This window comes from Acomys minous (genome assembly GCF_964271855.1).
Source record: "Acomys minous genome assembly, chromosome: 14".
Taxonomy (NCBI): domain Eukaryota; kingdom Metazoa; phylum Chordata; class Mammalia; order Rodentia; family Muridae; genus Acomys; species Acomys minous.
This window is the reverse complement of record NC_140496.1, coordinates 37,782,126-37,804,796: the sequence shown is the minus strand read 5'-3', so window position 1 is coordinate 37,804,796 and position 22,671 is coordinate 37,782,126.

The following is a 22,671-nucleotide window of genomic DNA, read 5'->3' as shown; positions in this document are numbered from 1 at the left end:
CCAGCAGTTGAGAGCACTGGCTGCCCTTCCAGGGGTCCTGAGTTCAATTCCCAACCACCACATGGTGGCTCATGACCATCTATAATGTTATCTGATGCCCTCTTCTGGCATGCGAGTGTACATGCAGATAGAGTACCCCCAAAATAAGTAAATCACAAAAAAGAAAGGCAAAATCTCAGAAGTGGGCTGCAGGTGGGTTTTAACAAAGTGAGACAAAGCTTGGATATTAGGATGAAAGGGTAAAGATGGGGCAGAATTTGACAAGTGTCAGGGGGTGACAGTAGGGATGTGGGATAGTGCGGATACAGTACAAGGATGTCCTGTGATGGGTGAAATGGGTCTGGGTATCCAATAGCCACAGCTGTAGCCACTTCAGCAGCTTAGTTTTTCTTTCTCTTGGAGATGATGGGATTGTCAGTCTTGTGGGACTGGCAGTGGACAATTCCAATAGCCATGGGAAGATGGGAGGCTGTTAACATTAGCATGGCTGCATTGGTTATTGATTCTCCTTTTGATGCAAGTAACCTGCGCTCTTTCCAGACAGCAGCATGGAACAGGAGGATATGGTTGGCATACCTGGAGTCTATGTAGGTGTTTGGGGATTGTCCTCCTGCCTATTGGAAGGCACGGGTGAGAGCTGTTAGTTCAGGCTGCTGATTAGGGGGAGCCTGTGCCTCAATAACTGACACTACGGCTTTTCAGGTTCCCTTGTGTGCAAAGGAGCTGCCACCTGCATAGCATGTATAGATGTTCCAGAGAAATGTGCCCTCCTGTATGTATGAGGGGTGGGGCAATACTTAACTCTAGGATTTCAAGGCAAAAGTATAAGATGAAGAGCGGTCTGTGTTTGGTCAGGGAAGAAGACTTGAGCTATTGGGGGTGGGTATGATCGGAATGTAAGAATAGAGTCTTCTACTAGTGCCAGCTGGTGAGAAAGAACCCTGGAGTGAGGTAGAGTTTGTAAGCCTTTCTACATTAAGAGGTAGGACAGGTTGTAGAAGAAGATAGTCCTAGTTGACCCAAAAGTTAGGCTCTTGGATTCATGAATGAGGAACTCCATAGCTGCTAAAGCTCGTATGCAGGGTGCCCATCCCTGATGGTCAGGTCTAACTTATTTGACAAGTATATCATGGGTGCAAATAAGGGTCCCAGTTGGTGGCCTAGGACCCCAAGGGTATATAGATCTCTCTTTTTCTGTTACATAAAGGGAGAAGGGACAGGTTAGGTCTGGGAGAGATAAGGCCGAAGTCTAAAGGAGGGACCTGTTGAAGAGTATCAAAGGACTTGGTGATAGGTCTGAGAAGGGGTTCATGTGAGTGGCCAAGGGCTGCTTCATCTAGGGAGCAGGCAAGGAGGGAAATGGAGGGGATCCCTGAGTGTAAGGAGCCAGATATTCCTAGGAATGATGAGATTTCCTCTTTGGCAGAGAGGACTACAAGGGACTGGATTACATGTTTTCTGTCCAAGATAATAATGGCTTTATGGGTTGGAGTCATTGTTAGTTCCAAGTAGGTGACCTGAGGGGTGGACAACTGGGCATTAGATGGTGAGACTCTGTAGCCCCAGCTGGACAAGAAATTTAGTGGAGCAGAAGTGTCAGTTGGGCTAATTTGCAGGGATGGACTGCACAGGAGAAGGTCATCTACATACCTTATGAGAGTAGATTTGGGGAGAGATTAGAGTAGGTCAGAGGCCAGGGTCTGGCCAAATAGGTGTGAGCTGTCTCAGAACCCCTCACAATCCAGGTGAGCTGATAGAGAAGTGGGTGGCAGCGTCAGCCCATGTAAAAGCAAACATGATTTGTGACTGCGTGTCCAGGGGCACAGAGAAGAAGGCCATCCTTGAGGTTCAGGAACTGTAAATGCATGTTTTCCTCCTGTACCCCCAGAAAGGATGACTCTAAGGCTTAAATATATTTACAAAAGCCTGGGCATCTATAGCCAGCCATGTTCCCTGACTAGCTCATAACTACCCTCCCATTTATTCTACTCTGAGTTCTGGCACATGCTTTTCATATGGCCTCTGCTCAGTTTCTTATGGCCATCTTCTTCAGAATCCCAGGGCGCATCTCTACCTCTGACTATGCCCAGAGTTCCTTTGTCTGGAACCCCTGCCTCCTTATTCCCTGTCTCAGATAACAGGTCAGAGATTTTTAATTGACAGGTGATGCTTCCATACAGACACAAGAGATTCCTTCTACACAGGACTGAGAAATGGGAGGTCCCTGGGGGGAGGGGCTAGTGGGCGGTAATGTATAGGGGTTAGCTATGAAGCCACTGCATAATTAAGGAGCTGAATATCTTGAACCAGGCAGTAGGTCACACTGGGCTTTTTAACTGCAAGTATGGGGGTGTTAAAAGGAGGAGATATGGGAACAAGTAGTGTTTTTCTTAGGGGGTTGAAGATAATAGGCTTACATCCCTTCAGACTCTGGAGAGAGAGAGTAGTAGTGAGCTTGGGTGACGTATGTGGTAGGGTCTTGTCATTGGATGGTCATGAGGGAATAGTGTTTAGCAACAGAGGGGTTTTAAAAGCCCCAAACTTGGGGGTTCACCTGGCAAGACGGCAAAGGAAATGACACCTTGGGATCAATAGGTTGGATGGCTAGGAGAAGGAGGGGAGGTGCTGCTGGTGGGTTTGGGGTCAGGCAAATGTGGGGAGCCAAAGAAATAGAGGCTCCCACTTTGGCTAGAAGATCCTTTCCCAATAAGAGGACAGGACCATTTGGCAGAGAAGAATGAATGAGAGGAACACTCCTAAAATCTAATGAGTGGTGGGGTCTGAGGAGGTTGGTAAGGCTGTCCCCCATTGCAACAATAGAGAAGTGGGGATAGATAGGTCCCAGACTCAGTCAGGACCAAGTAAGTGGCGCTGGTGTCCAGGAGGAAGGGGATGTGTCACCTTGATAAAGTAACGATTAACTGATGCTCCCTGTCAGATATGATAGTGGTCAGGCCAAGGGATCCTGGGCCCCTTCAGTTGTCCATAGCCAGGCCAAGGAGGTCGGCTTGAGGAAGATCTAGGAGTGATGCTCCTGTGCTACAAGGGACATGGGGGGCAGTCAACAGCCTAATGTCCCTCTTGATGGCACTTTGAACAGGACTGGGATGGCTCTCCTGACCATATTTGAAGCAGGGTGGTCCTCAAGTCTTAGGAGGTAAGGGGACCCAGGCAGTTACTGAAGCTAGCTGAGCAGACTGGGCCAGCATTCGGCATTTTTGCTTGCAGGCGTTTTCATCTCTCCCGTGCCACACCTTAATGGCCCTCACCAACACTTCTGCCTGTGGAGTTAAGTGTGCTCTCTCCAAGCACTCAAGCTTGACTCTAATGTCAAGGGAATTCTGGGAAAAGAAATCAGTCATGGGGAGTTGTTTACTTTCTGGGTTTTCAGGGTCTAGACTGGTATACTGTGAGAGGACCTTTATAAGGCATTCTAGAAATGGAGACGTTTCCATGTTTGTCCTGGATGACCTCTTGGGCTTTCTCACAGTTTACTGGTTTAAGGGCAGCCTTACAGAGACCAGCCAGGAGGCAAGTGGTATACTGATCTCTAGTTAGCATGCTTCCTAGGGTATTGTGGTTCCAGTGAGGATCCTGCTTGGGGACTGCCTCAGACCAGGCAGGGTGTGCTTTGTTAGTTTGGCGTGTTTCACCTGCACGTACTCTAGTCTGGAAGAGGTTGTTAGAATCACATGTATGTCATGGAAGGTGAGACTATAGGATTGGGTAGTATATTGGAATTCTTTTAATGAAATAAAGGAGTTAGAAGTATAGGACCCGGTTTTTTTTTTTTCTTTCTATTTCACTTAATGAAAAGAGGGCATGTACCGTGACCAGACTGCCCACCTCAGCAACTTCCCACAAAGGGAGAACTGAGGCCATTTTAGGCGGGGTGGGAAGAGATGGAGGGGGTGCCACTGAGGAGAGGCAGCAAGGAGTGGGGGGGGCTAAAGGCTGTTGGTTGGGGAGGGAGAAGTAGGTGCTAGAGTAGGAAGTTAGATCAGCCGGCTGCTGGAGGGTGAAAAGGGGAGGCTGAAGAAGCCAGAGGAGAGAGGAGAGGGAGCTGTGGATTGGGGTCGGTAAGGAGGGTGTTCCTTAGCAGGATCAAGGGGGTGGAGCTATGAAACTTCATAGCTAGAAGGAGCTGGGTGGGGGAAGAGTAAGAGCAGAGGGAAGGCTTGGAGCAAAGATAAGCGAAAGCTTGGACATAGGGGACCTCCTTCCATTTGCCCAATCACTGACAGTAGTTGCAAAGGTCCCATATAATATCGGGATCAGAGGTACCATTAGTTAGCCATTTGGATTGGTTATTAGCCGCAAAAGCATATGTGTTTAGAAGACCTTTAGTCGGGCACTAGGTGTAGGGGTCTGAGGTTCTCCAAAAGCTATCCAGGGGGTGGGGGAGTTTGGAGGTACAGTCAAAGACACAGTCCCCATGGGCGAGGAGAGGAATCACAGGCCAGAGACCAAGGTCCGAGGGACACGGGGAGGACTGAAATGAGAAGGCACAAGCTGTCCTGGGTCCAGAGCTAAAAGACCAAAACAGATACAGTACATCGAGGATTTACGAGAGAGAAAGAGACAGAGAGAGAGAGAGAGAGAGAGAGAGAGAGAGAGAGAGAGAGAGAGAGAGAGAGAGAGAGAGAGAGAAAGTGTGCTGGAAAAAAAAATGAAGCCTCACCTCACCGGAAAGTGAACCTGTGGCAGGTGGACTGGAAATAAGGTTCCGGTGTGTGAATTAGCCCCAGAAGAGGCAGCAGAAGCCCCAGGAGAGCCTACTGAGTCTTGGCACAAAATGCTATAATCTAAGCAACTAAATTCACACCATGCATCAGATTTCCCATGGGAGGTTTATTGGGGGAAGGGTATATAAACTCTACCCCTGGGCAAGAGAGGAGGGACTGACCTTTTATAAGGGAATCTAGCACACATTCAGGGCGAGGATATGCCTCCCTCAGAGACCGTGGGAATGAGTTACATCTTGACAGCTAGAAAGGATATATCCTGCTGTCACTGGGTTCTGGGAGCAGGCAGTGGAGATGCCTGGTTGCTAATATGTATATTTCTAAAATTAGACTGTTTCATTGTGCATCACAGTGAAGCTCTTTAAACAAACTTTATTTAAAAACAAACAAACAAACAAAAACTACAACGCATCCTTCTGTCCTGCTATTCTCCTTTTATCAAATTTACTTTTTGATAGCTACCATCCACCGTTCATTCATTTTCATTTTCACTGAATGACTATAGCATAACTTATTCATTCTCTCTAGTACTGAACATGTCATATTTGTGATTTTTTTTTAAAAATTCACATGTTTAATTGTGTCTGTGTGAGTGTGTCTGTGTGTGGGTATGTGCACATGTGAGTGCAGGTGTTCACACACTCCAGGAGAGGTCTCCAGTTCTCGCGGAGCTGGAGTGATAGTACGCTGTGACACCTAACACAGGGACTGGAGCCAAAGTTCTCTTCAAGAGCAGTGCATGGGCTTAGCCCCTGAGACATCTCCTGAGTTCCTCATTTCTGTTTGTTTGTTTGTTTGATGCTGTGTGTTTTCTTGCACGCGTGAAAGAATTTTTCGGTATTAACACTTACGATTTACTTGCCTGAAGCAATGATTATTTCATGTATCGGCTTGATTCAGGCTGGATCTTCATCTCTTCTGAGCCTTAACCACGACGCCTTTGGGGCTGGGACTTTCTCCGTTGGCTCTTCCTGTTCAACAGGGAAGTGCAATGGAAGCAAGGTCCTGGCTCGATGGGGACCATTTTGGTGCACAAATATTCCTTAGCATCATAACTAACAATATTAACAAACCAGAAACACGGGCCTGGCAAGATGACTCTTCTCCATTGTACCCTTCTGAGTTGTATGTGAGTGCTTCTTTTTTCATGCTTTTAAAAAGCATCAGCCTTTGTCTGCTGACCTTAACCCCAAGTAACAGATAATCTGATACGTCTCCATTTCTTCCTACCTAAATCTCCTTTCCACAGACAACATAAGAAGCTTCCGAAGAACAAACACCTCTGACCCCAAATAAGCCAAAGCTCCCTGGGAAAACCACAAGAAATAAAGGAAGGCAAAAGTGGACACTCAGGAAAGACTTGATGATTGGCTTGGAGGAGGTTGGACAGATTTCATTTCATATTTTCACCTAAATAAATGGGCACACTTCTGACTCATGGTATCTCTGAGGGGCAAACAATCAATATTGTGAGCAAGTAAAATAAGGTGATTGTCATTGTAACTGCAAGAATACTATAGCATCAATTGATTATCTGCATGCTTGTTATCCACTTTGTGGAGCCCCTGTGGCCACACATCTCAGCTGATTGTCCCCACCTCTGGTCTGCAACCCTCTGCTTTGCGGCAACACTGGTGGGCACCCAGGGAAAGGCTGACTAATTTAAACATCAGTTGGAGCAAGAAGTAATTGGGAAAATAAATCTGTCTCATAACTACCACACAGAGGTTATTCAGTACCAAACGGCAAAACCATTACCGTCAATTGTTTCAGCTGTGAGTGGCCCTGCCTGTGCTCCTTCAGAGAAAAATGCTCACCATTTCCTTACAAGAAATAGTATTGTATGAGACTGTGTAATTTTCCTTAAAAGAAACACAACATGACTTAAACATCCTATATGACCCAACAAGCTCTCCTGGTGAAATGAAAACGTGCATTCGCATAAAGATCTGCATGTGATTTTACTGTTTCGTTATTTACAATAGCCCCAAATGAAACACAGGTTTCCAGTAATTGGTCAATAGATAAGCCAATTGTGGTTTACCTACACAATAGAATTGCTATTCATCAGTGAAAAAAACACACACACACTGAAGACTATTTCAGCATCAGTGACATTAAAATGATCTGTCAAAGAAGCCAAAGGTAGTTTTGTGCTCACAAAAGCTACCCAGTGCATCATGTCATTTGTAGTTACTCTGGAAAAGGCAAAATTATTAGGACAGAAAATAGATCAGGGGATGTCCAGCGCTAGGAGTTGAAGAAACATTGAGCACAAAGGAGCAAGAAGGGGGTTCTAAGGTAATAAGACTCAGATACATGTCTAAGAAGCTATAGTCACCTATACCAAAGTCCACGCAGTACTGAAGGTGGTGACTTCAGTAAACACTGCTGGGAAACCTGTCTTTGCAGATGGAAGAATGGAGTTAGATCCTTATCTCCTACCCTTAGGCAAATCAAGTCAAAATGATTGCAGGTCTCAGTATAAGACCTGGAAGTATAAAAATGTTAAGGCGAAGGTACAGCACACGTTACAATACGTAGACATTGGTAAGATTTTCAGAAAATGACTCTAAGTACTCGGGAACTAAGATCAACAACTCACAAATGGGATGTTATAAAAATTAAAAAGCAAAATAGGAGAGAGGGAAGAATGGGAGGATACAAGGGATGGGATAACCATTGAGATGTAATAAGAATAAATTAATAATTTTTTTTAAAAAAATTAAAAAGCATTTGCAAAGGAATTAGTCAACCAAGAGGCCAATCTACAAATAGGGGAAAATGGCCAGCTATCCATTTGACAGAGATTTAATATCTAGAAAATAGAAATGATTCAAAAAAATGAGCACCAAAATAATAATCCACTCAAAATGGATTATAAAATTGAACAGTTCTCAAAAGAAGAAATGTAAATGACCAATAAATACCTTATGAACTATTTGACTTTCTTAGCCAACACAGAAACACAAAAACTACTTTGCAATTCCATTTCACCCTAGTAAGAATGGTTATGTAAAACAAACAAACAAACAAAAAAGATGGTTGTGTTGAGAAAACAAGTGCTGCCAGATGTGAAGAAAGGAGAATCCTTATTCCCTGTTGGTGAGAGTGTAAAGTGGTGCTCATCAATTATGGAAATCAGTCTGGAGATTTTCCATAAAGCTGAAGATAGAAGTGCTATATGACCCAGGCATACCACTCTTAGGCAGATACTCAAAGGACTCTAGTTTAGTTTAGTTTAGTTTAGTTTAGTTTAGTTTAGTTTAGTTTAGTTTAGTTTAGTTTAGTTTTTCAAGGCAGGGTTTACAGGTAGCCTTGGCTGTCCTGGACTCGCTTTGTAGACCAAGCTGGCCTCAAAGTCACAAAGATCAGCCTGCCTCTGCTTACCTGAGTGTTGGGATTACAGGTGTGCATGCACCACCAAAGGACTCTTTATCCTATGACAAACATACCCACACAACCATGATCATTGCTGTTGTGTTTACAGTAATGGGGGCAATTAATTGAATGGATAATGAAAATGTGTGTATATATATATATATACACAAAGGAATTTTATTAAGCTGTAAAGAACTGCAAAAATTTCCAGAAATATTATACTGAGAGCATCAATTCAGGCTCAGAAAGAAAAACATTGCATTTGTATCATTTCTTATATGAGGATTCTAGCTTCAAATTTTAAGCTTTCTTTATTTAAGTCATTGTGAGTGTCTCTCTTAGTTTGCTTTCTGTTGCTGTGATAAAGCTCCATGGCTAACAGCAATCTAAGGAGGAAAGAATTTATTTCATCTCACAGGTTACAGTCATGTCTTGAAGGATGTCAGAGTAGGAACTCAAGACAGGAACTTAAGCAGAGACCGTAGAAGAATGCTGCTTACTTGCTTGCTCTCCATGACTCATTCACCCTGCTTTCTTATACAACCAGCCCAAGGGTGGCACCCTCTAACTCCACAGTGAGTTAGATCTTCTCAGGGCAACCATTAATCAAGAAAACGCCCCACAGGCCAATCTGATGGTGGCATTTTCCCAACTGAACTTCTCTCTTCCCAAATGACTCTGACCTGTGCAAAGTTGACAAAAGAATTTAACAGGACAGTATCTGTTGAGGACAGAAAGGAACAAAGGAGCCGTGAGAAGCATACATGTATGAGAAAGAGGTCTTAAGTGTGTGTATAGGGGAGTGGGGGACAGTAAAATCCATATGGTATGAAAGGAGAGGAGAGGAGTATTGCAGGCGGGAATGGGACAGGCTTAGGGGGATAGAGGACAGGTGAGGTGGGGAACACAATCACATATAAGGATATATAAAAAAGCATTATAGAAATATAATTTTAAAATATATCAGGGGCTGAAGAGATGGCTCATCACTTAAAAGCACTTGCTGCTCTTAGAGAAGACCCAAGGTCAGTTTCCAGCACCCACATGACAACTCACAATAGTCTGTAGCTCCAGGGCCTCCAGGGCCTGGGGAGTCTACCATCTTCTGGCTACCTCAAGCACTGTAAACACATATTGCACATGCATACATGCAAGCAATACACTCGTATATAAAATAAAATTAATTTAAGTATACACACACACACACATACACACACACACACACACACACACACACACACACACACTTATATATAATTTTAAAGACCTTGCATGGTGGGTAATGCTAACCCAAAGTACATAGGGTTTTAAACCAAAATCCTAGAGGCAAGTTCAGGACACCTCCTTATGAGTTATTGGCCAGGAATTCCCCCAGAGGCTTCCCAAATAATATAGACAGTTGCTATTGTTTTTGGTTGCGCATACAGAGAAAGTTGTACATACAACTACATAGAAAGAACCTATTGCTAAAGACAGCACACACTTTCAATATAAGACACAGAGAAACCGAGCGGAGACTGAGCTGGAAGCTTCCTCCATGCTGGCTAGTGTTCATCACACCAGGATGTGTTATGCAAACTGTTAGGGGAGAAAGGTTATCAATGGGTCTTACCTAAAGGGCGGTACCCTGAGTACCATCTTCCAGGAAAGACATATCCACACATGTAATAGTAGCATGAAAGCTATGGAATAATTAACTGTTTTCTCATTGCTTTTGAGGCCTACTCAATGGGAGGGAAGATATAACTGGTACTGTAAGGTTTGTCAAAAACCATTAGCTAGAGATGTGCCTTCTTGCTGTGGCAACAGGTTTTAGTCCCTAATACAGATGAGTTTGGGCTGTGTATTCAGAGGAAACTTGCTTGTATAATGTTGGAAATATGATGGAAAATAAATATTGTAGAATCACCCTCCATGTTAGTGCCTTATGATATGACTGGGAAAATCAATAAGAGAAGGAAGTGTAAGCTTGTTATATTGTATGTCTGGGCTAATGTAGGGGAAATCAGACAAGGAGCTTAGTCAAGTCATCAATAGAAAATGACTTAATATTCATGTCAAACCAAAGCTTCTAGGGAAAGTTTTGACAAAGCGTCAAATGTTCTGCATGTGCATCTTTAAAGCATTAATAACATGTTACCAGAGCTGTAAATGATAGAGAGGGACAGGTGATTCTTACTTCATCCCCTGTTGTGGAGGAAGGAAATCACACGGGGTGAGTCCCATCCTAGTCATTTCCTTAATAGGGCCCCCAGGCTTGCCTGTTGGAGAGGTCTAAGAATGGTGACCACAAGTCCCAAGTTGAACTGCGTATGTATTGGTCTGTTGTGGTTATACTTGAACTTTGGCTGTGGATTCAAGCATACCTTAATCCATGGCAGCTCTCCCAGCACCAGGGCCAACCGACCCCAGGGGAAGGATACACAGAGAGCAGTTCAGATGAAAAGATTAAGAAGAGACAATATTGAGCTGGAGAGATAGACTGGTCTTGCAGATTATGAGTTTGGTTCCCCAGATCCAGGAGGGTCTACTCTCCTAAATGCCTAGAAGCCAAGCTCCACGTGGCCTTCTCTAGACTGTGTGGGCACCTGAACAGGTGCATGCTCATTATCACACACATGCACACCCACAAATAACATTTCTTTAAAATCTTTAAAGGAAATGGTTATCTCCCTGACAACCACACTCTGCACATTTCTCTACATAAGGAAGTACACTGGGGTAGGTGGAACACACCTTGCATACAACTGAAGTGGGGAACCCAAGAGTGAAACCTACAGGGGTAGTTGTGATTAGCGAAATGAAGCTCTGTAGACTTTAGGGACTATTTATCTAGTGTATCCCTTTTCAGTGACCTTGGGAGGCTGGGCAGCTCATGCAGACTGATTGTGGACCATGGAAGGCTCGATGGGCTGGTGTACTTATCCATGCTGCTGTTACTCAAACATTCCTCTTTGGACAAAACAATTGATACAAGTGATGGAATCTTTTCACGCTTTCATGTGTAACAGGAACTAATTACTATTTTCTTATTATAGTATTATCACCTTCATTACTGATACATAAAGATAAAATTGTATTTGCCTAGAATCAATGATAGGGAACCTTGAGAGAATCTGTTCACCCTATCTGAGAAAGTTTCATTATACAGTGCTGACCTCTGGATGGTTTATAGATTTGGAAAAACATCTGGAAGCACAATTAAAAATAGCAGTTACAGTTTGAGTGAAGGTACTGTATGTGTGGAATCAGGGCATAAGGTTGTTGGGTAAAAAAAAAAAATCTCAATTCCAGGATTGGGGTGCTTTTCCATATGAGGTTGGCTAGGGAGGCTCCCTAGGATATTTCCCTATACTCTGTAAGGTATTTTCACTGCTTCTGGTTGCAATCTTAGACTGTAAGTCCCTATTTCTGCATACAACACATGTGCTGGTTACAGGACATGGGGAAATCAGGCTGGGTCTAAGCTAAAGCTCCTTTCCCACTGATTAACATTCATAGTGCCAGATGTGTTATGCCGGCTGCTAAGGAAGAATTATTGCTAACAATCTTGCTTAGTATGGACATTACATGTTACACTATCAGCAACCTGGTCAAAATTGTGCCTGGTTTTGCAATAATGGCCCAACTGTTATAAGTACAACCAACTATTTTCCGATTTGATTTAAGGCCTACACCACAGGAAGGAACCCATGCTTTCTTCTGTAAGGTATGGGCAGAAGCATAGGACTAGGAAAAGCGTGGCCTCCAATGGGGAAGCTACTGCTTGTTGTTTTGTTGGATGAATACAGTATGCATATTGGAAACATCTGTGCTGGCATGGGTATATTACTGATGCTGTTGCCCGTAATGGAAGGAACTTTACAGTGGTTGGTGGTTACGGAGGAGACTGCTTACTGCTTACACAGCTGAGACTGGCTGTCGTGTTGTAGCCTGTGGTGCTTTTGTAGTGCAAAGGTTCAATGTCAGGCTTTAAGGGAAGAAAGAAATCATACATTCATGCTATGCCCTGCAAGACTCAGGACACATCATTTAAGAGTGATGGGAAAGAATTAAAAAACAAGTCCTCTGGACTGTGCATGAGCATTGTACCAGAATACAGCAACGATAATTCCTGTGACAAGGCCCTTATAAGATTAGACATATTAATGCCTTTTCATGGTGGGAGAGAAAAGGCTCATGGGCCTCATAACGTCATGAGACTTCCACAAGATGCTCACAAGGTTTCCCCAGCCCCTAGGTTATACGAGACGTAAACAATGGACGGTAATTGGACTGACAGGTAGTGTTGCTGCCCATGCATCTCCCAGGGAATTTTTTAGAAGAGTAGGTTTTTTTTTTCTGTTTCTGCTCTCTCTCTCTCTCTCTCTCTCTCTCTCTCTCTCTCTCTCTCTCTCTCTCTCTCTCTCTCTCTGTAGGTTTCCATGTCACAACTGAGACACTTTAATGGTACAGCTTGTTTGCAAATTGCCCAGGTGACTTCCCAGTGTTACCTTTGCCTTTGATTTTCACCCATGCTCCTGTTAGTAACCCCAATGAACTCATTGGTTTATCAAGCTGGGCCTTGGCCAGAATCCTTTCTTTGCTCTGTCAATGTTCTCTCTGTATGGGGTGATTACACATTTCTTTATGGTTTTCCAGGAATAGTCTTATAAAACATATGTAAATGAAACTTCAATTAAATCTTACTGCAGTTTTAATGCTCCATAATTCTCAGTTGGCCTATAGAGCCTCCGTACAATAGCCCAGAAAATAGAACCTTCCTCACAGATGCACTGACAAACGCTCTTTAGAGTCAGAGCTAAACCAAGGCTGTCACCTCCGATTTCCAGTCAGGAGGTTGTGGGTTTTCAAGCTACTCACCAAGGTTTATTGTTAAGCTCTCAGAAAGAGTAATCTAGACACAGCTTCCTTCTTAATGCTCTTTTATTTTAGTAACTTGAAAAATAATAAATTCCAGATTTTTCATTTGCATCAGGCATTGAATTTGATAAAGTAGCTTAAATTAGCAGAAGAATCGCACACCTGTGCCACATTTTCATATCAACCATCTTAAAGACTCTGAGTCAGGCAAGAATTCATATCCAAAGCGATCTCTCATTTCATCATGCTCATTGCTATGGAGAAAACACACTGCACTGGAGGAAACAAAAATAAAAATAAAACCAAAGAGGCTGCATTTATGGTGCTTTGCTTACCTCTGATTATGCAGCAACTCCCGGGAGACAAATATATGTCAAATTAGCAATGAATATGCATTAAGGCTCATCACAATTCTCCTCTCTCATGTCTAGTCAGTGGAAGGATGGGGTCATCTCAACATTCAGTAAAATGCCCCAAATTCTGTGCATCAGAGCACTTTGTGGGTAAAATTAGATTCATAGTTGGGAACATTTGTGACGTGACAGACCTTGGGATGGGAAAAGAACACTGCAGACAAACGAAGAAAGCTCTGAGGGGGTATCGTTAAGTTTCCCCACGAGAGACAGACATGGGCAGAGCTGGAAGTAAGACAAAGCAAGCCATACCATCTAACACTTTTCAATAATACAATGCTGTCTAAACTAATGGCATCTTGATATGGGGGCTGTAAAATATGGATGAGGGGAATTAACAATTGTTTTAGTTTCAAATGGAGCCAACTAATCCGGTGTGGGGAAAATAATGTGAACCGCTGTTGGACGGGAGGGGGGGGGGCTACATCGCGGAGGGTGGGGGAGTATCCCAGAGGGTGGGGGGACATCCCGGGGGGCGGGTAAAGCTGAAGGGTAAGAGATAGCAAGATGCTCCACAGAGATGATGTAGATGAAGATATGAGTTCTAAGGAGCATATGGGATGTAGGAACAACAAGCTCAGTGATGCTTAATAAGGAACTTCTGCATGTACTAAAAGGGAGGAAAACAGAGTGATTAAAAGCCAAGGATCTAAGCCATGCATTCTAGGAGTCCATCTTTGATTCCTGCTGGCCTGCTGGAGAGGCAGACTGGCTGCCCATGCGGTGGGCACATATATAGTGGCTCTTCTTTCCTTACTAACAAACTCTGGTTTTGTTTGGAGAGTTCCTTTCCTTCTCCCCGCAGGAGGTGAATTATTCCTCATTTAAAACAGAAGTTTTCAAAGTCTGGTCCACAAACCCTGGGGAGCAGCTGAAGTCCATTCAGGGAGTCTGCAGGAAATGAACTATTTCATAGAAACCACTAAGACGTTGTTATTTGTCTTTTTGATGATGATGCAAAACTCAGCTGTGGAAAAAAAAATGCTTGTACTTTAGAAGGACCAAGGAAGGACATTAAAATGCACCAGGAGCCAAGTCAACTTCATCAACATAATACTGGGGAAAAAAAAGTAACAAACACGGTTAATAATACATTATTTCTATTCAATCTTCACCCTTGGGCACACATCTTTTAAATGTTTTATGTGGTGAAATAAGAAGTGCACACAAAGCACTTGAAGATGCACCAAAGGACTTTGGCTCTCCAGGAAGGGAGCTGTGTACTTGTTTGAGCTGTGAGCCAAATTAGCCACTTTTATAAGGTAGCATCTTTTTCAAGTAAAAGAATGGCTGACGAGCCATGGCTGTTCACACTTAGGCGTTTTGGCAGGCGCTAACATTCGCTAAAACTCTCTCTTCCCTTCCAACACTTAAGTGTTTGCTACCCATGGTAGAATATAAGCTGTCAAGTAAAATTTATAATCTGTGGAAATGTGGTCCACTGCTGAGAGCTTGATGTCTTCTCATTATTTAACGACTTTTGTGGTGAGAACAGGGATGACACTAGTGAACATGTTTTTAATTCTTTTACATTTATATTTATTGTGAATGGCGTCTGAAAAAAATGTGAGAGTCAGATAAAAACCATAATAATTTAAAGTATAATTGTTATATTTCTTTCTAGTCTTCTTATCACTCTCTCTATACACAGACAATACACACACACACACACACACACACACACACACACACCATCAGCCTTCTCACCAGCCCAATGACCATGGCTTTTACATCCTAAAATGAAACAACTCATCAAACTGACTACTGTCTAATGTCAAATAACTGATATCATAAAATCAAGATGCCATCAAATGATAAAAGACTTAAGAGGAGACTAATAAAAAAAAAGTAAGAACATGTTTATTGACAACATCTCCAATTCTACATTAAAATTAACTTTTCAAAATTTATCACTTGGTATGGGTAGGCATAGTGCCAAAGATGATTCACAAATATTTGGGTTAAAGCCATTGAACACACTGAAGCTGAGCTCTCTTCTTGTATTTGAATAAAATCAACACACAGCCATAGTTTGAATACAAACGCAAATATGAACCTCCAGGTGTCATTTAATGAATCAGAGACTGTAGAACTTTAGAAAAACACTGGGCCCATTCTTGATAAGTCTGTTGTTAAATTATTTATAGTAAAAACCATTAACATGTACTTTGTTATGATTGATGAATTAATGTATAAATATGCATTTTAGAACCTTACTGTTGACAATTTCTTGTGTGTTTACACAGTACGTCTTGTCACACTCAACCACCCTACCCTCTCCTATCTCCTTTCTCCCCACCAAAACTCCCTGCCTTAGTTAGGTTTAATTATAAACTGGACACAGCCTAGAGTTATCTGAGAGGATAAGATTGGCCTGTAGCCATGTCCCTGGGGGATTGCCCTCATTGTTAGTTAATATAGGGAAACCCATCCTGCTTTGAATATGGTACCATCACTAGGCAGATGTCCTGAGTGTAGCTAAGATACTACTAAAGATACTAGCTAAGCAAAGCCTGCAGACAACATTTCTATGGCTGCTGCATTGAGTTCCTGCCTGAATCCTCTCAGTGCTGGTCAGTAATCTGAAAGCTACAGTAAATTCTTTCTTTCTTCCCTTAGATGGTTCTTGCTTAGAGTGTTCACAGAAACAGAGTCGAAACCAGAACACACTTTCGTGTCCTTTATAAGATTTTTGGTTTGCGGTGATGTACTAAGTTTAACCAGGGCCACCTGAGAGGATGTGGCTGTAAACACAACCACTACAACATGGAAAAGTCACCAGGGGATACACCACTAAGGACAACAACCCCCACAGTAGCCATTAACTGCCAATAGCACATAGGGAGGGACCAGGACCCATGAGCCTCTACTGGATCTGTCATGTTGATGGGTTCAGTCTTTGCAAATTCTGGGCTGGACATCGAATCTGTGGAGTTCATGAGTGAAATCGCCATGGCATGACCAGAAAAACAGTGTTTCATGGCCGTCTGCCCCGTTGTCCAAATATTCCAGTATTGTTACCTTCTCTCCTGCAATGCAAGGGATGGTCCATTGAGAGATGGTCACTTATCATTTCCTTACTATTAGCAGTGAGACTGTCTACAAGTCTCTGCACTAACCACTGTTGTCTGAAAAATGAAGTTTCTCTGACCAAGGGGGAGGGCAGAATTATTTTATGGGCATTAGCATAAATAGTTAGGACGCAGCTTGATAACATGATCATTGAGCAAAACAGACACAGTAGGTTCATGCCTAGAGCTTATGACCAACCTAGACCAAACCCAGTCTCTGTCCAGGTCTACAGTGCCAGACACACATTTCTTCTTGTGAGGAGGACCTCAGGTCTAATTATATATAGTTAGAAATAAGTTAGACTTTGTGTGTGGTGAATAGTAAGACTCTAGCTGCATTCTTCTGTATGAAGGTTTTGTCTAGTACCTTTTTTTTCTGAAAACACATTTTCTTTTCTCCAATTTGTGCATTTGGCTTCTGTTAAGAACCAAATGGCTGTGGGACTGTGGGATTGGGCCTACGGCTTCAAACCTGTCCCATTGATCAGTGTCTAGCTTTATGCCAGTACTGTTTTTGTTATCATGGCTTTGTAGCATAGCTTGAAATCAGGACTGCTGATATTTCCTTCAGTGTTCTTATTGCTTAGGATTATTTTGCCTATTTTGAGTGTTTTTTTTTTTTGAAGATAGAATACAGACAGATCTTGGTCCCATTCTATGCATGAACAATTTTGGTGGGAAAACTTTCTCAAGGACATGTACAAATGGGACAGCCACACAATACGCACTGAAACCCATCTTGTCTCCTTATTTTATTTTATTTTTTGCTACTTTGAAATGGTTGTATATTTGTGCCTTAATTGCTATTATGGAGGCAAGTAGATCTATTGATGGGTCTGGATGGCAAAAAACAAAAGAACTTCCCTGAAATTTACATTAAGTGTATCTGCGCTTTCTAAACTTACGTGGAGTGTGCATCTGTTTCTGTCTGTAACCCTGATCTTCTAGGGTGTCACTTCCGTGCTGAGCTCGCTCTCATGAAAAATGCTAGCAGTGGGGAAACTGAGGGGGAACCCTTAAGAACATCCAGGTCCCTCTGCTACTTGCACTTCCTAGGATACAACTCTTTTTCTTTCTATTTTGTTGATGCCTTGCTCTGGGAGCTCTCCCTCCAGGGCCTTTGAGGTAAGGGAAGAGCCTCACTGGGTTGGAATGTGGTATGTCCCCTTGTTACAGGCATGACAGTGGTGGTTTCTTTATTCAATATGTGATTTTTTTGTGTGTTCAATTTTAGGAGAATCATATTTTAAATTTTTTATTAAATGTTAAAATTTAAAATAGTTCTCACGCATATATGCCATGCTCTTTGATCTCATCAAAGTGATTTTGTTCAATAACGGGCTGCCATCATGGCCTTCTCTTGTCCTCATCTCTTTCCCATGTCCAGTTTACTTCTTTCCTCAAATGTTTCCTTGCCCACTCTGCTTGTAAGCCTTATTTTTAAATTCTAGGTGCTACATATGAGAGAAAACTTTTGAGATTTGTCTTCCTAGGACTGACTTATTTCACTTAGCAAGATGTTCTCCACTGTCATCTATTTTCTTAAGACTGACGTATTTTTTTCTTTACGGCTGCACAGTACTCTGCTGTATACATACCTATACAGATATATACCATATTTTCTTTATCCATCCATCTGCTTATAGCCCTCTAAAACCTTAGCTGTTCAAGGTCGTGGCACAGTAACATGAGTGTGCCCGCTTCTCCATCCCATGCCTCCTCACATTCTCCTCAGGAGAAGCACAGATAAATGTTAGGTGACGTGCTAGTTCCAGTGTGAGATGTTTTGTTTTGTTTTTTCAAGCAATTCAGTTCACTCTACCCAGAGACCTTTTACTCTATAGCATGTGCCCTGGACTTCCTAGTTTATCTCTTATGGTTTGTCCAGAAGTGAGCGGAGACTGACAGTGTCCACTACAAACCACAGGAGGTGTTAACCACACTCTCAAGGAAACCAGAAGGGACGAGCCAGAAATAAACCTTTATTTTTGTTGTTGTTTAGATTTTTCCATTAATATTTTAAACCGTATTGTTTAAAAGGTTGCAAATAGAAATCACACAGTGAAATTACTCATGCCCAAAGACCGCATATCGCAATGAACTGTGATAAAGCTAGCATAGCCCTTTGGAACAGAAGCTGTGGCACTTCATGTTAGATTTTATGCTTTCACTATCAAATATAATTTCTTACACAAATCTATCACCAAAAAAAAATGAAAAATCTGTGATGGATGTAGATCTAGAAAAAATATAAGCTTCATGTCTTCTCCCATGCTTGCATTCAGTCCCTCTGTATCCCCTAATATTCAGACTTTTTATTTTTCCTTTCTACGTGTTATATTGTACCCTCACAGACATCTGTTTACAATGTACATATGTAATTGCTAGATTCCATATATGTCAGAGAACATGCAAGTATTTTCTTTCGGAGATTTTTGTGACATCACTTAATATTATACATTCTAAGCTTATTTTTCCGCAGGTTGTGATTTCATTTTATTTAGATATTATATATATATGTATATGTATCAAATTTTTATTATCCATTCATCTGTTGACAGACAACAAGATTGGTCCCAATTATTTTCTATAGTGAATAAACCATCAATAAACATGGGGATGCAAATATGCCTGTGATAGGGTTTGCAGTTCTCTGGGTATATGCCCAGGAGTGAAACAGTGTGGGTCACATGGTAATTTTATTTTATTTTTTTGAGAAATTTCCAAGCTGATTTCCATGGTGGCTGTATTAGTTTGCACCCCATTCTCTCTCTCCCCATTCTCTATAACATTTATTGTCAGATCTATTGAGGACCGCCCACAAAGCAACTTTAGTCTGCATTTTTCTGATGGCTAAGGATATTGGACACTTTTTAAAAAATTATTGGACATTGTGTTTATTTTTATATAAACTCAGTGACAGAAAGCAGACAGTCATTTCAATTGATGATGAAAAGGCATTTGACAAAATTCAACACAGCTTCACGATAAAAGTTCTAGAGACTTTGGGGATAGAAGGAACACTCCTCAAAGTAATAAATCTATGTACAACACACCTAGAGCCAACAGTATATTAAGTGGAGAGGCTGAGGCTATTTTCTCTCAAATCAAGAATGAGACCGGCCACTCTCTCTTCTTTTGGTGTTCAAAGCCTTAGCTGTAAAAATTGGACAAGAGAAAGACATAGGTGAATTAAAAATTGCTAAAGAACTATTCATACTGCGCTTACTTATAGACGGCATGACTCTTTAAAAAACTATTGAGTCTGCTAGTAAACTCATAAACCCTAATAAATACAGTAAAACTGCAAGCTAAAAAATCAATTTAAGAAAAAAAATCACTAGCCTTTGTTTATACCAACAGTGCACTCTTAGAAAAAGAAGTTATTTTTTTAAATCTGTATACAATAACACCATAAAATTTAAGTATTTGGGAATATATCTACAAATGAAGTGAATAACTTCTACAACAGAAAGTTCAAACTACTGAAGAAGGAAATCACAGAAGATGTTAGGCATGGAAAGACAGCCCATCCTCCTGGACTGGCAGAATTAATATTGTGAAATGGCTATATTAGTGAAACTGACTTATAAGGTTAATGAAATACTTAACAAAATTGTTATGTTTCACATGTTTATAAAATTCAGCCAGAGAAATATGAGAATTCATATGGAACTGCGAAAGACCACAAATAGCCAAAGAAATCCTAAGGAGTGAGAACAACGCTGTAGTTATCACAACACCTAACTTTAAACTATGGCATAGAGCTATAGGGTCAAGACAGCCTGGCACGAGCACAAAAAAATAAGATGAAAAATGAAATAGAAAACAGGACCCATACATAAAATAATTTTTGCTTAATTTGTTTTTACAAAAGCAGCAAAAATATACATTGGGAGGGAGGAAGGTGGCCTGTCCAACCATTAATGCTGGCAAATCTGGATTAGATTATCTTTCTGTGTTCATGCTATGCACACCCGGGGTATGGACACCACTTGATCTGTGCTCAGTTCAGTTCTCCATCCAACACAGAACAAATTATAGACAGAATAATCTGAGCTATAATGTAAGTAGTAAATTACAGATAGCATCAAGATAACTAGTTCCCGAGGCCTGGGTCTTCCTGCAGTATGTAAGTTCTTAGCCCATGGCTCTGGGATTGCCTCCTAAGGCTATGCGCTGGTTTTATTGATGTCAACGACAGATACCTTTTAGGGTTTGAACCTGAATGTTGCCCAGAGGTTCATCATCTCTTGAAGGTTTTATCTCTAGCTGCTAGGGTGATTTCAGGAGGCTGTGGAGCTTTTAAGAGGCGGAGACAGAGGGGGTGGGTCACTAGGGGAGGGCTGTTGCAGTGTGTACCCTGCTCCTGTCCTTTCCTCATTCTGCTTCTTTGACAAGCACAGGGGCCCTCAACCTTCCTGATGCTGCAACCTGTTAACACAGTTCCTCATGTCGTGGCGTCCTCAACCATAACATTATTCCGTTGCTGTTCATAACTGAAGTGTTGCCACTATTATGGGTTGTCATGTAAATATTTAATGTGCAGGACTGTTATGCAGGATACCTGACATGCACCCTTCCCACATAAGAGTCTCGACCCACACCCCGAGAACCCCTGAGACTCTAGCATGGATGTGAGCAGCCTTCCCACAAGCTGCTGTCATAATGAACTGAGCCATTCCTCCCTGATTTCCTTAAAGTGATGGACTGAAAGTCTGTGAAGCCATGAGACAGAATGAACCCTTCCTCTCCTAAGCTGTTCATGTCAGGTGTTCTGGCTACAGTGATGCAGAAGGAACCACCACAACATCTGTAGGGACTGAGGGCGTTACGTCTGGAAAACACGAGAACGTCTTCAGCATCAAGGGTACCACACGGAAGCAGAACTTGCCTCTTCTACAATAATTACAACTAAGCACTCGGTGACCACATACCGCTCTCTGATTACCAATGTGCTTTCATATGTCCTAGGTCTGTATACAAACCAGAAGTTGAGGATGAGATTACAAGAAGGGAGATTTTTTTAGATAGGAAAGAAAACTGAGGTCCTGGACCAGAGAACCTTATAAGATCTAGAGTGTTTCCCAGCTGCTGTGCTGGAGCTGAGGCAGGGCCTAGAATATGATGGACGGTTTGGACTATATCATCATAGACACCAATCATGTTAGATGCCTAGTTCAAAGTAGCAGTCACAAGCATAGACAGCCTGCCTTGACTCCAATTCTAGGCACATTATGAAATAACTGTGTGGCCTGAACAAAACTGCTTAACCTCTCATAGCCCCAATTACCAACTCACCAAATTAGAGCCAACACGTGTTTGTATCTGTCTTGGAAAGAATCCAAGATAATATGACACATCACCCACATATTAGCACTCTGTAAATATTCGACAACTTTTAAAAAGAGCCATATAGTTTTGAAATATTTTAAAGCACGAATATTTTTTTTAATTTCCAGCATTTTATAATTGTGAAAACATTAACTAATGTATTAGTAAATATCACATGACCAAACACTGAACCATTTGACACATGCTTTTACCTGCTCATCCTTTGTTTATAAAAAGAAGAGAAGAGAGGTAAAGTGTGTTGAATTACTTCCATCCACAACGTATTGTCTGTCTTAAGAACTGTGCCTGCTCCCTCCCCGGAGACAGTCACCTGTGATATATGGCCACGCACAGTGCTTAACAGATCAAGAGATTCGATATGGGCGTTTAGTAATAAATCTATGGTCCATGAAGGGGGAATTTTCTTACAACCCTTCTCCCCAAAACGCTATTAATAAAAACTAACTCAGAGGATGTATTTCTACTAAACCAAGATTCCTGGGACGTCAACTCTTCCCCGAGTCATGCTGAGCCCTTTATCCCCACTGAGAAGGTCCAGGGTGATTGATGAATCCTGCCAAGGGTCTGGCAGACACTTTGCCTTGTACCGCCATGTCAGTTTCATCTGCTGTAAACTTTAACATGGAGATCGCTCAGGCTCTACCCACATCTGCCCACATTTAAAGGAGCTCTTTTTAATTTAATAGCTCTGCAATTTGAGTCCGCTGTCTGTGTCAATCATGAGGTCCCATAGGGAGAATGGTAACAGACATCCACCTCGCGTCCTAACACCCCACCCCAAACCCAAGCCTGTTAAGTCCTGTCAGCTCAGGCTCCAGAGTCAGAAGTTCTAGAAAGCTGATG